Source organism: Cricetulus griseus, chromosome 3 (genome assembly GCF_003668045.3).
Source record: "Cricetulus griseus strain 17A/GY chromosome 3, alternate assembly CriGri-PICRH-1.0, whole genome shotgun sequence".
NCBI lineage: Eukaryota > Metazoa > Chordata > Mammalia > Rodentia > Cricetidae > Cricetulus > Cricetulus griseus.
In genome coordinates, this window is record NC_048596.1 from 121881756 (window position 1) to 121896150 (window position 14395).

General features: G+C 41.4%; 1 protein-coding gene across 1 annotated transcript in view; it reads right to left on the reverse strand.

Moving 5' to 3' along the window:
* Window positions 1-12623, reverse strand: part of Akap13 (A-kinase anchoring protein 13) — a 285104-nt gene extending 272481 nt beyond the window's left edge. The window contains exon 1 of the mRNA XM_027408158.2: window positions 12434-12623. The gene's annotated coding sequence lies outside the window, so the exon portion shown is untranslated. The remainder of the gene's footprint in view (window positions 1-12433) is intronic.
* Between the last annotated feature and the right edge of the window lie 1772 nt (window positions 12624-14395).

Genomic DNA, 14395 nt, shown 5'->3' on the forward strand with positions numbered 1-14395 from the left:
ACGGGGAATGCATGCATAAATGTAAGCAAAACACTCATGCAAACAATATGAAATAAATCTTTAAATGTTTTTAAATAAAATAAGAAGAATAAAAGTTTGGGCTGGCAAGAAGTCCCAGCAAGTAACAGTGATTGCCACCAAACCCGACAACCTGAGTCTGCTCCACAGTACCTAGGTAAGAAAAAGCTGAGTCCCTCCCTCAAGTTGCCCCCTGATCACCACATATGCACCATGGCAAGCATGCACTGAAATAAATAAAGATTAAATAAAAAATAAAAGTAAGTATTAAAAAATAGGGCTAGCCTTGTGACTCAGCAGGTTGAGGTGTTTGCCATCAAACCTTAATCCCTAGAACCCATATGGTAGAGAAAACAGACTCCCACAAATTGTCCTCTGACCTCCTCAAGCACACTGTGGCACACATGTATGCATGTGCACTCACACATGCACACACACACTAAGAAAATAAAAACAAACTTAAAAAATATAATAACTGATAGACAACTTGTTTTAGGCAGAATCTCAAACTGCATCCATCACCTATTCCAGATCAACTGCATGCAGGCAGTGGGCAGGAGGCTCTCCCATCTGGCTGTAGAGCCAGTCACTAAGATTACAAACACCTACAGCTACACTGAACTATCTATCACATGGGTTCCAAGATCTGAACTCAAAAAAAGCCTGCACATCATGCACTTTTACCAGGTGAGCTATCTTCCTGGCCCTACGGCCATGCTTATCCTGCACCAAGAAGAAAAGATCCACATTCATTTTAATTAAATAATATAAATAAGATTTTAATTAAATATGCATGTCAAGCTCTCAGGATTTTTCTCCTTTCTACTGTCAGGTACTAAAGTTTCCCTGACAAAATTATCCAGACTAAGATTCAGGTTCCTCTGAATGCTAAGGCTATAAACAATGACCAAAAGGATGCCCTGGCCTTAGGAAACCAATTAGACACAGTAGTTACTGCAAAGGCAGTATATTTTAAAGTGTAGTAATAGCAGTTAAAGTTATCTATTCCAAACAAGGCAGGAAGTCACCAAAACTTACACTAATAATCAAAAATATGAATCATTCTCTGTCCCATTTCTTGTCCAAGAACCTAAGTTCTATATCCTCCTCTGGCCACCTCTTTAGGACTAAACAAAAGGTGAATCACAAAAGCAAGATGGTGTGCTTGCTAAAAGAAAATCATGTGCCTGGAAGTAGATTTTGGAGGCAGTTTCTCTAACATTTTTTTCCTATTACAAAATAAGATACTGACACACCATGTTAGCTGCAGCAGTAAAATGGATGGTGTCAACAGCAGAACTTTTATTCTTTTTATTTACTTCTAATAAAAAATAAAGCTTTACCTTGTGTTTGTCATAAGTCTACCATATTTCTCTCTTCCAGATGGATCCTGACTATGAAGCAGAGCTTTGACATCCAATGGTAGTATTCCATGTGAACATACACACCTATCCCTCAAACAGACCCGCTCCTTAATAATGAACAAGCATGCAATCAAGTGCTGCAAACAAAATTAGAAGGAAACCAGCAAACACCTTGAGCAAGGACTTACTACAAAACTTGGTTAAATGTTCTTTACTCCTGAGCATCACTGGTATCCTCATCTACATAGAATCCCTAAGAAACTGAATCCTCCAAAAGACAGATGAATGATACTCTCCAGAGAATCAAAGAGAAGTGTTATCCTGTGTCTCACTTGCCAACCATGGAAATGCAATCTGATATAGTCAAGTGTCATATAGAAAAACAATAAGCTTTTTCACTATTAAAACCTGAGTCATAGACAAATACAATTTCACAACTGGGTGTGGCAGCTCACACCTAAATACCAGTACTGTACTCTCAAAGCGGAGGACTACATGGAGTTCCAGTGCAGCCTAGACTATATAAGTGAGCTCCCCGCAAGCTACAAAGTGACAACTTGTCTCAAAATAAAACAAAGTAACATAAGAGCAGAAGAAAAGCACTGGCTACACAAGGTCACACCACTAATGTGACAGGAAAACAGCAATCTAAGATCAATGTCTCCTTCCACTACACAACCCAGCCAAGTAAAAGGCACTTTATTGGGAAAGCAGAATCAAGAGACAAATTGTAGTGAGGTAACTAGCAGAGGTGATCCCTCTCCAAATTCTCATGTATTAGCATGTACTCTAATTCTCCAGAGTCTGCTCCAGTCACAACCTACCCTTCAAAATGCTCACAGAGATGAATTGGGACAATTCCCACTTAGGCTTACAGTAAAGAAGTTGAGTTGAAAGCAAATTATCCATGTCTTCCCAACCATTCTACCCAATGCCCCCCCCCCACCAAGTCTATATAATTCCATTCTTGCATCAACCAGAAGTTACACGGCTCAAAAGGCATGCTGGACCAAACACTAAGGAAGCAAGGAAAGCTATCTTCACCTTATTTTTCTCCCTTACCTCCTAACACTTCAGTGGTGCTAAAATGAACCTTAAAAACTGGTTTTCCAACTTCTAGCATGTAAGTTAAGCATGAACTAATTAAATGTTTGTAAAACACTTTGAAGATGTGAAGCATGTGAACGTTAATTATTGGCTCCCATCCACAACGGTCACTGCATGTGAGGAAAAATAAACTACTGGCAAGCTCTTGCTACTTTCCAGGCACAAACATGAAAGCCTAGCATGTTTTTAAGAATTCCAGGAAAACTTTGAGAGCAGACCACAATGATTTCCTATACCAAGTACAAGCTGGAATTTTAAGCTGACTCCTTTGGATATAATTATATCAGGATGAAAAAATGTGGCTTACAGCATAAACAATAAAACTAGAGCATATCATAAGTCCTAGATGAAAGTCATAGTTTATTTACTTGGGAGAAGAAAAATAAATCTATAGAGAATTAAGCTTAAGTAAATGAACACATAAGAGACATACATGTTCCTCCTTCCCTTTACTGACCTGTTTAGAAAACACTGGCAATCATCCTTGAAAGAGCTCTCCAGATTAACCTATACTCTGAGCACATATGCAGAACCATTTTGAAAGGAAGGCCCAGACCAAAGCTTTGGCCACTCCTATCCACTGACCTTTAATCCTCAAAAAGAGAAAGTACCTGAACCAGGCCTCTCTAAAGCTTCTTCTGACCAGATAAACATTTACACTCATGTGACCAAATAAACATTCACAATCTACTTTTCAACCCTTGTTCCCACAGCGTTTTCCTAAGTAACCGGACAATGACAAAGTCTCTTGCAGAAGAGAGTTGTTTGTGTTCAGAATCTAGCCATTCTGATGAGGGAATCTAAGGGGACATTTTAAAAATCTCTTCAGCTTGTCAAAAGTAACAAATTACTTCCATTCAATGCCACAGGCCACTTCAGCAAAGCATCTGCTTTAAGACAGGACAAAACTCAGTGGCCAGACAAGGAGATGTTCTTCTACAGAGGCAGCACTCAAATCATTTTGAATTTTTTAAGTGACCCAAGGATACAGAAAATGTCACATCTGCCTGGCGGTAGAGGTTCACGCCTTTAATCGCAGCACTCAGGAGGCAGAGGCAGGCAGATCTCTGTGAGTTCGAGGCCAGCCTGGTCTACAAAGCCAGTTCCAGGACAGGCTCCAAAGCTACACAGAGAAACCCTGTCTCGAAAAAACAAAAGAAAATGTCACATTTACAAAAAGTCTCTCAAACGTCCATCACAGCCATTAGATGGGAAAAAAAAAAAAAGAAGAAGAAATCTAAACACCAATGCTGAAATTGATATAGTTCAAATTCAAACAATCCAGCAGCTCATTATCTCAAGTTTCCATTAATTTCACATTATAAAATTCAAAATTCTCTCAACTGCAGGATCTTATAAAAATGATAAACAAGTTATAAACTGTCTTATTCAAAGAGGGAAGAACCAGGGCACATTTACAACCATGCTTAAGCAAAACAAAATTCCAACAGTGTAAAATGGCCCAGTGTCTAACACCTGGGAACCTGATCTGGGCTCCAGAGGCTCAGGCAGTTTACTTCTCTGACTCTGCCATTTGAAACACACTTGGTCTCAGAAGCTCAGGCCAGCTCCACATCTGTCGCTGTCCTGGGGGGGGGGGGGTAGTTAATCCACTCAAACTGAGGCTTCATCTTTACCAATAGCCTCTCCTGGTGTCTTCAGGGACTTGGATTCTGCTACATGGTCCCAAGCCACAGCTTCTCACCAAGGGCCTCTCAAAACTGCAGTGTACATGCTGTTATATCAGCCCTACTTGGGAGACTCTTGCATATTACCAAGCATGAGAGCAAGCATAGCTACTGGGGACCACAGCTTCTGCATGCCAAACCTGAGGAAATACTTCAAAGATGATTTCACCTCTTCTAGCTTGTGTCAAGACGACAAAAAAAAAAAAAAAAAAAAAAAAAAAAAAAAAAAAAAACCACTGAACCTGCACACCTGGTCTCTTCTCCCTCAAAATATCTTACTGTACCATCCTCATCCTGCTTACTGATACTGCCAAATGAAATCATGGATCCTGAAACCACATATATGGAAACCATGGGCTGTATAAATAAAGCTTTACAAAACATGCAGGATTCAACTGCTGAAAAGTACACCACTAATAATAAACAAAGATCTAGGTAAGCAGATGTGCCACATTCACAGCTCAATATCTTAATGATGGCAGTTATCCCTTAAGATTCAATCCAATGTCAATCAAAAAAATTAAAATAGCTGCTGACTAGACCTATATAGTCAGCTCAATAGCAGAGCCCTTGTCTACATGTAAAAGGCCCTAGGACGGATTCCAGTGCTTCAAAAACCAAAACCACACATTTGGAACCATATTGCTCAGTGGTAAGTAGGGTGGCTCACCTATATCTAAGGTCTGTTCTTTAGCACACTTTTATTAATAATAATAAAAAAAAAAAAACTGAAGCAACACAGCTCAAGTTGGTAGGATACAAGAGACCCAGGGTTTAATCCCCAGCACCACATAAACCCAATGTAGTGGCACACAGCGCCCAGGAAGTAGAGGCAGGAGGATCAGAAGTGCAAAGGCATCCTCAACTACAGAGTTTCAGGCCAACCTGCAACACACAAGACCGTAGGAGGTGAGTGGAAGGAAAGTATAAAAGCATAAGCAACATATTTGAAGATAATATTTTCAAATAAGAATTACCAATATACATATAATCAATTTTTAGAGTGGACAGTTTTGAACATACATATCACCAAGGAATGGAAAACAATCACATTAAGACAGCATTACTAAGCATACAAAAAAGTTATTCTATATAATTCCATTTTTATGACACACCCCCCAACACACACACATACTTTGGCTTGAGACAGGACTCATATAGTCCAGGCTAGCCTTGAACTCTCTATGTAGAAAAAGATGACCTCAAACATGTGATTTTCTTTTCTCCACCCCCTCACCCCAACCCAAGTGTGGGGATTATAAACATTTACCACCATATTCAGTGTTATCTGTTACAAAGGATTGAGGCTAGATTTTTGTACATATTAGACATACACCAATTGACCTACATTCCTAGACCTAAATATTCCTAAAAGGGATCAACAACTACAAAACAAACAAACAGCAAACAAATAAACAAACAACACATAAAGACAGAAAAGAGATTAATAGTTTCTGAGATTTAGGAGTAAAAAACTGGATGACTACAAAAGGATTCCCCCCAATCCGGAAGGACAAAGAAATTATGATGGGAGATGCCCTTCTGTCTTTATGTTTCTTTTATTGGTTGATGAATAAAATACTTTTGGCCAATAGAGGAAGGAAGATAGGTGGGGCTTGGACACAAAGAGAATGCTAGGGAGAAGCAGGGGGCTCGTGAAGAGACACCATGTAGAGACTAGGTAAGACAAGGCTGTGTAGAAATACATAGATTAGTAGTTACAGGTTAATAATTAAGAAAGAGCTAGCCAGTAAGAAGCCCTATCTATTGGCCAACTGTTTAATAATTAATAAAAGTCTTAATTGTGTTTATTTGGGGCTGAAGTGGTATCAGGACCTGGTGGGGCAAGAAAACGACAGCAACAGAATTATTCTAATTCAAGCAGTGGTTAGACCAATATACACATTTGTCAAAATTTGTAAGACATTATACACTAAAGTCAGTGAATTTGAATAAATGGAAAGGATATATTTTTTAATGAAAAAAAATGGGAGACTACACACAGTAACAATGTACTGAGTGAAGCTTGATTTTTCCCTAGCTCACACCTGTGTGTGGTATGTACATTTCTATGCAAGACCTCATGCTAGTACATGTACCTATGGAGAACAGATGGGTGTTAGTTGCCTTCCTCTTATCACTCTCCACCTTAGTCTTTGAGATAGTCACTCAGAGAACATGGAACTCACAGACTGGCTAGACTAGCTGGCTAGGAAACCTCAGGCATCCTCCTGTCTCCACCCACCAGCCTCAGACACATGGTGTCATGCCTAGTGCCACAGTAAGCATTTTACCTACTGAGCTATTATCCAGCCCCTTGATATTTTTTCAAATGAATGCTAATAGAACATCAAATATATGTTAAAATATATATATAGTATTGTTCACATTCACTGTAAATAACTGGATTTTGTTAGGTATGATCAAAGTTAAACAAACTACTTGTGTAGAAGTCTGTTAACCAGTCTAAGCTGCAACTATAGCTCCAAAGCAGTCATAGACAATATGGGTATGGCTGTAACTCACTAAAAACAGGCAGCAGGACAGCAAAGACAATACTACAGCATAAAAAAAAAAAAAAAAAAAAAAAAGAGTACCCTAGGGGTTGCCTATGGTAGAGTAGGGAGGGGATGAGCATTAAAGAGACTGGCCAAGAAGGTAGCAGGCATATCGATTCCGAAAATGGTAGAAATGTTGTTTTGACCCTGCTGAGTTACAGGCAAGTACACTTTATCAAAACTCACTTAAAATGGGTGTGCTTTATTGTATTCAGTAATACTGCAACAAACTTGGTTTGTGTTTAAAATGTACTCGGAGGCAGAGGCAGGAGGATCTCTGTGAGTTCGAGACCAGCCTGGTTTATAAGATCCAGGACAGCCTCCAAAGCCACAGAGAAACCCTGTCTCGAAAAACCAAAATCAAAAGTACTTGAAATTTTCATGTGACAGTATTAATGATACGGAAAAGCCTGACCCCTGAGTCATCATAATCAACTCAACTTCACATAAAGGCATACTGGCTTGCTACATGGCCAGTGCCAAGTTACTTTAGGAACTTTTCCTTACCCTAAATAATTTCATTCTCAGGATTGTTTGTTGGTCTCCCAACGCCCTCCCTGTACATAGGTAAAATAAAGTGCACTGAGCACAGAAGAAAACTGAATACACTAATTTTAAATTTTAAGTATGAAAATGACAGTAAACAACAGCAGCTACACTGACCTACTCTGTTTTAAATATTCCGACACTGTTAGATATTTACCGTTGTTTCACCTGACATCAAGTCAGCATTGGTCAGCTGCTGCAACCACAGTTATTTGCATCTAACAAGCATTCTGAACCAAAAGTTAGTTTAAAAAATATTCCTTGATAAATGCTCAATGAAAGAAAATGTGAGAAGAACCAAACAGAAAATGAAAACAGGCCAGCTTAACCAAGCAAGAGGAAGGGTGGACGTCTTAAAATAGTTTAGCTGCTTTCCAGGGGGAAATGACCGCAAAGCTAGTGGCAAGTTTCCCCTTGAGGACTAGGGTTTACATTTTACCCACACCAGGGGCTTATCAATGAAACTGAGCCAGCACACAGTGGGGGGCTTTCTGGCCTGTGTTTGTCACAACAGTAGCATTGAGCTGACAGGATCATAGTGCTGGTACCAGGGTGGGGCAGGAGTAATAAGCAAAGATACTAAGTCTGAGGATGATCGGACAGGCAAAAAACAGCAATGTGTGGACATGGCTCCACACCACGTGCTTTTAGTAGAGATCAAAGAGAAAATCGTCTTGGGGTTTGACAAAACTCAATCTTTAACTTCTAGGAAAGACTTTCCCTTGTGTTGACACCTCAAGTTAAAAAGACGAATCGATTGTAGTGTGCCACCCTAATTAATTACTAACCTTTCAAGAATAATTCATTATTTGGAGAGGCAGGAACTAATTCTATGATCAAGAGCAAGCTCATGATCAAAGAATTAAAATTCTACAAGAAGCTTACATCATGGCACAAAGAGTAAACAACTCACATCCTTTCTTTCACTTACCATCCATACCCCAAGATATGGCTCTGAAGATGTAACACACAAGCAGGAAAAAAAAAAAAAAAAAAAAAAAAAAAAAAAAAAAAAACACCCATTGCCCAACACAGAATTCAATCACAGTATTTCAGTACTGGATCTGCCAGTTTAACCTCCCAGCAAAGACTGCTGAAAATGGGTTTGATCTACTTATGATGACCCAACCAACACAAAGATGGACTAGAAACTATATACTTGAGGACATATGCATGAAACATAAACTTCTTCCTACTAACAACTTCCTTCTCTCTCCCCCAACATAGTAAACGAGACAGAACACACAACAAAATGACAATCACTTCCATGTGGATGTTTGTCCTTGTTAGTAATAACTATAGTTCAAGACTGTTCAAGTGTACTTAAAATTAACTTAAAGAGAAGCAAGCATCGAAGTCCAAGCTTGCCCAGGGATATTTATACCCACAATCTTTAGGTTTGATCAGGTAAACAGTTCTAAAACATATCTTCATTTGGTATTTTAAGCATTCTAAACTAAGTTGGTACAACTGACTTTAATCACTGCTTCCTTCTGTACACAGTGGCATTTGGAAAGGCAAGTGAGTCGTGTGCTTAAGTCTCTGAACTATGTATTCTGCTAACACCCAGTCCAGTTCTATCTTGAGCAAACCTGAGAAATGTCATAAAGCCATACATGCTGTTTTCAAGACCAAGGTAAAAAGGAAAAGTTAAACTGACTGTAACTTAGACATTGTGGTGGTTTGAATAAGAATGGCCCCCATAGGCTGGTAGATTTTAATGTTTGCTCACCAGGGAGTGATACTAATTGAAAGGTTAGGAGGAGTGGCCTTGTTGGGGTAGGTGTGGCCTTGCTGGAGGAAGTATGCTGGAAGAAGGTGCACTTTAAGGTTTCAGAAGCCAAAGTCTAACCCAGAGTCTCTGTTTTCATGTTGCCTGTGGATCCAGATGTAGAACTTTCAGCTACTTCTCCAGCACCATATCTATTTATACGTCGGCATGCTTTCCAAAATGATGATAATGGACTAAACCTTTGAAACTGGAGGAAAGCCCTAATCAAATGCTTTCCTTCATAATTGTTGTCATGATCATGGTGTCTCTTCATGGCAATAGAACACTAAGATAGACACACTATTGCTAGCACTGAAAACAACCCATCTCTCTTTTTGTTGTTCTTGTTTTGGGGGTTTTCTGTTTGCTTGTTTTTCGAGGTAGTGCCTGGTTTCTCTGTGTAGCTTTGTAAACCAGGCTGGCCTCAAACTCACAGAAATCCACCTGCCTCTGCTTCCCCAGTGCTGGGATTAAAGGTGTGTGCCACCACTGCTGCCTGGCAAACAATCCATCTCTTGTCATTTACCAAAATACACAGCTGTACAGAATTCTTTCCTAAAGCCACCTGGAGTCCCACTCAGAAGAAGGCTAACAGGTGATGAAACCATATAGCTTCTGTCATCCTGTTCAAATGATATCTTTTAAAATTTTATATTCATTTGTGAGTTTAGCATGGGGTTACGTGTCACAGTGTGAGTGTGGAGTTCAGAGAACAACTTTCAGGAGTTGATTTTCTCCTTCTACTATGTGGGGTTCTGGAGGCTGAACTCGGGTCATCAGGCTTGGTGGCAAGTATCTTTACCAACTGAGCTATCATCTATCCAAAAACATTTTAAAAACACATTTTAAAGTAATGTAAAATGCATCAAAATTATCATACTGACCACCAGGAAGCAGCCGAGTACACAATATTGGACAGTGTACTAAGTCCCTTATACTGCTTCATGCAGTCCTATAAGCATGTAACATTTACTACCCCTTACAAGGAAAAAAAAAAAAAACATGCTCAGAGGTTAAGTGAGAGGCACAAGGCTTCAAAACATGACAAAGAAAAGGCAAGGATCAGAACTCAAATTTACATAACTAAGAAAGTTAATTTCTTCTAAATTGTGCTCCCTCCCAATGTCACAATAAAGGAACTCAAAGAGCTATGAATAAATTTGTCCAGCAGTTTAACAGTCTCAACAAAGGAGGGTATGGGGGGCAGATTTCTAAACTGCAATCTTTTTCTTTTTTTTGGAAGCCACAGTGTACCATCTAAACCCCACTTATCTTCAAGAACAAATCAACAAATTAAAGAGTTTTTAAAGGTGGAGAAAGTGATACAAACCTGGTATCTAGTCATAAAGAAACTGAGGCAGGGAAGCCTTGAGTTCAAAGCCAGGTTATACTGTAAGGCAAGCAAACCATAACTCAAAAGAAAAAAGAAAAAAGAAGAAGGAAAAAAACAAAAAAAAAAAAGGCTAGGCCTTTAATTCTATCACTCTGTAGGCAGGCGGACCTCTGTGAGTTCAAGACCAGCCTGGGCTCCACAGTGAGACCCTATTTCAAAAAAGGAGAGAAGACTTAGCAAATTCTTCTAAACTAAATTTCGCCACAGATGTGCAAGCTAATTATCATTTTGTACAAGGCCAAAGAATTAATGAGTCTCTCCTGTGTACACTATCAGTAGCCAGTAAAAATCGCTTCACCCAAATCAAATGAAAGCTGAATTCCAACCACGTAGACTTTTCTAGCAAAGACAGTACATAGTAAAAAACTACCCATCACAGTCCTTGAGGAGGAAGTAGTCTAGGAAAGACCATTTGTACTACATACAGTCTCCATTTAGTGAAGCAAGTAAACTCTAAGAAACCCTAAAACAACAGCACATATTGTCACATGTTATCACAGTCCAGGGAAGGAAAGCAACTCGTGTCCTGGTCACCCGATTTTGTAGGCAATTATGTTTACATTATGTAACTCCCTAATAACTTCCAACTTCTGCCAACCTCTTTCCCTCACCACACCCACCCAGGAAAGGAAAATTAAGCACAAAGACTGTGAGTCCCAATTCCTGTGATTTAAGACTATTTTCCCTTGGTTTCGTCAGGTAAACAAAGTTGGATTTCAAGTAAAGAAAAGCCAAACAAACCAGAAAACCCAAGCAACACTTCTCCATGTTAGTCACATAGAAAACAAAGCAAAATATCATTTGCAGTATTTTTCAAGGAAAACTTTAAGAACAGATGCCAATGAGATACAACTGAAATTAACATGAAATGATACAGTCACTATGTTTCAGAATGAATGATAGGATACTTAAGCTAGCTCCACTTGGGAACTAAAACAGAATTACCATCATAGCATAAGTTCGTGAAGTCAACGAAAAGCAGTGGAAGGAATCCACCCAACACTGAAGAAGGCAAGTGCTTAACGCAGTTTGTAAATCCCCAAGAAATAATGGTGTACGAAAGTGACACCGATTTATCTGAGTCATCTCAACTCTTGGGAACTCCTTTACAGACAATGAATGACCTTTCAAGAACTGGAGCGCTTCTCCTGACCCAGGCAACCCAAAGGTAAAAAAAAAAAAAAAAAAAAAAAAAGAGTAAGCGACTTCTGGAAATAAAAGGGGATAAGGGGATGAGGGTAGTAGTAACCAAAAAAGGCACATCAACTGGGCAATGAACTCTCAAAATAACTTCATTATAGAGAGGAAAAGCAAAGACCAAACACTAAAATGTTGCTCAATCCAATTTTCATTGTGAATTCCTGAATTCACAGTAGGATCTAACAACTTAATGTGACCCAGTCTTTGGGTTGTAAGAGATGGGGTGCGAATAGGGGTATACACTGTCTCAACCAGAAGAAAATTGAGGGTTTTCCCCATCGATAGTTTTTTATGCGTCTCGAGAGTCCTAGTACCAAAGCATCGACTCGCTTTCAAGTGCCAGCGGCTGCACTAGGGCTAGGTGGCTGAGGAGACGAATGCACAGTTCCCGGAGCGTCGGCCGCGCCCCCCGGGAGAAAGTGCAGAAAAGCCCCCGAAGGCGGCCGGGGCGCGCAGTGTTTACCCGGCTCGGCTGCCCCGGGGAGCTCGTTCCCGTGGTCACAGACTGTCGGGGCGGCGCGCCCGAACGAGCAGCCGTCCCTCAGAGGAAAGCCAATGAAGCGGGCAGCGGGAGAACGAGGAGACGAGGAGGTTGGGATTCGGCGGCCGCGCCACCCACCCCCGGGCCGCGGATGCTACGGAGGAGGGTCCGCCACCCGCGTCGCGCCCGCGCGCCCCCGAGTCCCGCAGGTCGCGCGCGCAGCCGAGGGGGAGGGGCGGCTGCGCGCGCGCCCCCTCCTCAGACGCCCAAACTTCCCTCAACTCGCTCAACTAAGTTGCGCTCTCACCGTGCGGCTCCCCGGGCTCCCCCGCGGGCCGAGCCGGAGCAGCTCCGCTCCTTGGCGGCGGAAAAGGACAATAGGAGGCCGCTCCCTCGGCGGCGGCGGCTGGGGCGAGGAGCAAGTACCGCGGTGTCCACCGAGCCCAAACACTTAGCAGCGGCTCCTCCGACTCCGCGACCGCCCTGCACACACAGCCCGGCCCACCCGCGCATGCGCTGCCTGCGAACCGGGAGCAGGCGGGGCAACTGGCCAAATCTAAGAATTAGGATTGGACGACTTGCCTGCCCATCAGGCTGTATGTGCCCAATAGGAAGGCTTTCTGGCTGTTGGCCCCGGTTGCTAAGGAACGATGAGGTTGACCGACACTGCTGCCAGGCTGCAAAGTGATCAAAGTCGGGTGGCTGGCAACAGCTGCTGGGGAAATGCCCACCCACCTTCTCCTATCCGCCCCATCTCCGGAAGCCGCCCTTCCTCCGTGCTCCTGGTGCTTACCTAAGTCGGAGCACTTACCACACATTGACAAAACTCTTGTGTTTCACTTCCAATCAAGAAATAGGGTCTTCTTAGTGTCCAAGGTGGAGCAGCGCCAGGTACTCGGTATTCAACAAGTGCGTTGAATGGGTGGATGGCCCATTGATGAAATGAATATTATCACAGTATATCTTGTGACTTTGTGCTGCTCGATCACCACAAAACCATTGCCTTTGAGTTGCCATAGACTTCAGAAATCATCTAGTGGCCTCCGAGAAACAAAGCAAAGAAAGTCATGTGCCCAATGGTGACCCAAGAGATTGTATTAATTAGTACAAGAAGAAACTGTCTCTAAAGTTATATATTGTAATGTGCTATTAAGGGAAAACACGCCTATCATGCCAAACCATTTTGACAGATGTTATTTCTTCAGTCAATAGGCCAGGAGGTAGTGGCGCTCGCCTTTAATCCCACACTCGGGAGGCAGAGGCAGGCGGATCTCTGCGAGTTCGAGGCCAGCCTGGTCTACAGAGTGAGTTCCAGGAGTGTTATACAGAGAAACCTTGTCTCAGGAAGAAAAAAAAAAGGTCTGGGGTATAAATATTAGGCAAGAAATGTGAGGTTTTCTGTGTATCTCAAAATTAATTTATATTGATTAGAGTAAGAACGACGGTTTCCTAAGGGGAGAAAGGTATTGACTGGGAAGGAACAGGACAGAGTCCCTGAAGTACTGGCTCTTTAGTTTGATCTAGGTAATTAAAAACTTATAAATATTGAAATGTCATACAGCTGTACCCCCCCATGAATGCCCCTTCGGAGGGTGGGGCTTATGAGGAGTTATTGACAGCTGATCGCTGCTGGGAAAGGGAAAGTGAGTTTCCTTTAAGGATTGGCCCCTCTTTGGTCAACCATGCCTCGGTGGGTGGCCCCACATCCATGCATATATGGGCAGCACGAATTGAACACAGTGAATTATAATTTTTAAAGAAGAAAATAAGAGGTCGAGAGGGGGCTGGAGAAATGGCTCAGCAGTTAAAAGCACTGGCTGCTCCTCCAGAGGACATGGGTTCAATTCCTAGCACCACATGGCAGCTCACAACTATCTATAACTCCAGTTCCAGATTTGATACCTTCACGTCAGTGCAGATAAAACAATATGAGTGTGCCGGGTGTTGGTGCTGCACATCTTTAATTTTTTTTTTAATTGAGAGGGATGGGGTGGGTGAATATGATCAAATATATGAATGTATGGAATTGAATTACATGAAATGATTAATCTCGTTACTAAAGTCAGTATCTTAAAAATACTAGTACAAGACATGGACCTGAAGAAATGAAAATCACTGCCATTGGAAAGTTTTAATTCAGGCAAGCTCACAACCATCACCTGCATATCTAACGGAGGGTATTATGAGTTGTACCAGGCATTTCTCTTGTTAAATGGTCCTTTCCTTTTTTCTTTTAACTCTTTTTTTAATTGAAAAAAATCTTCATACA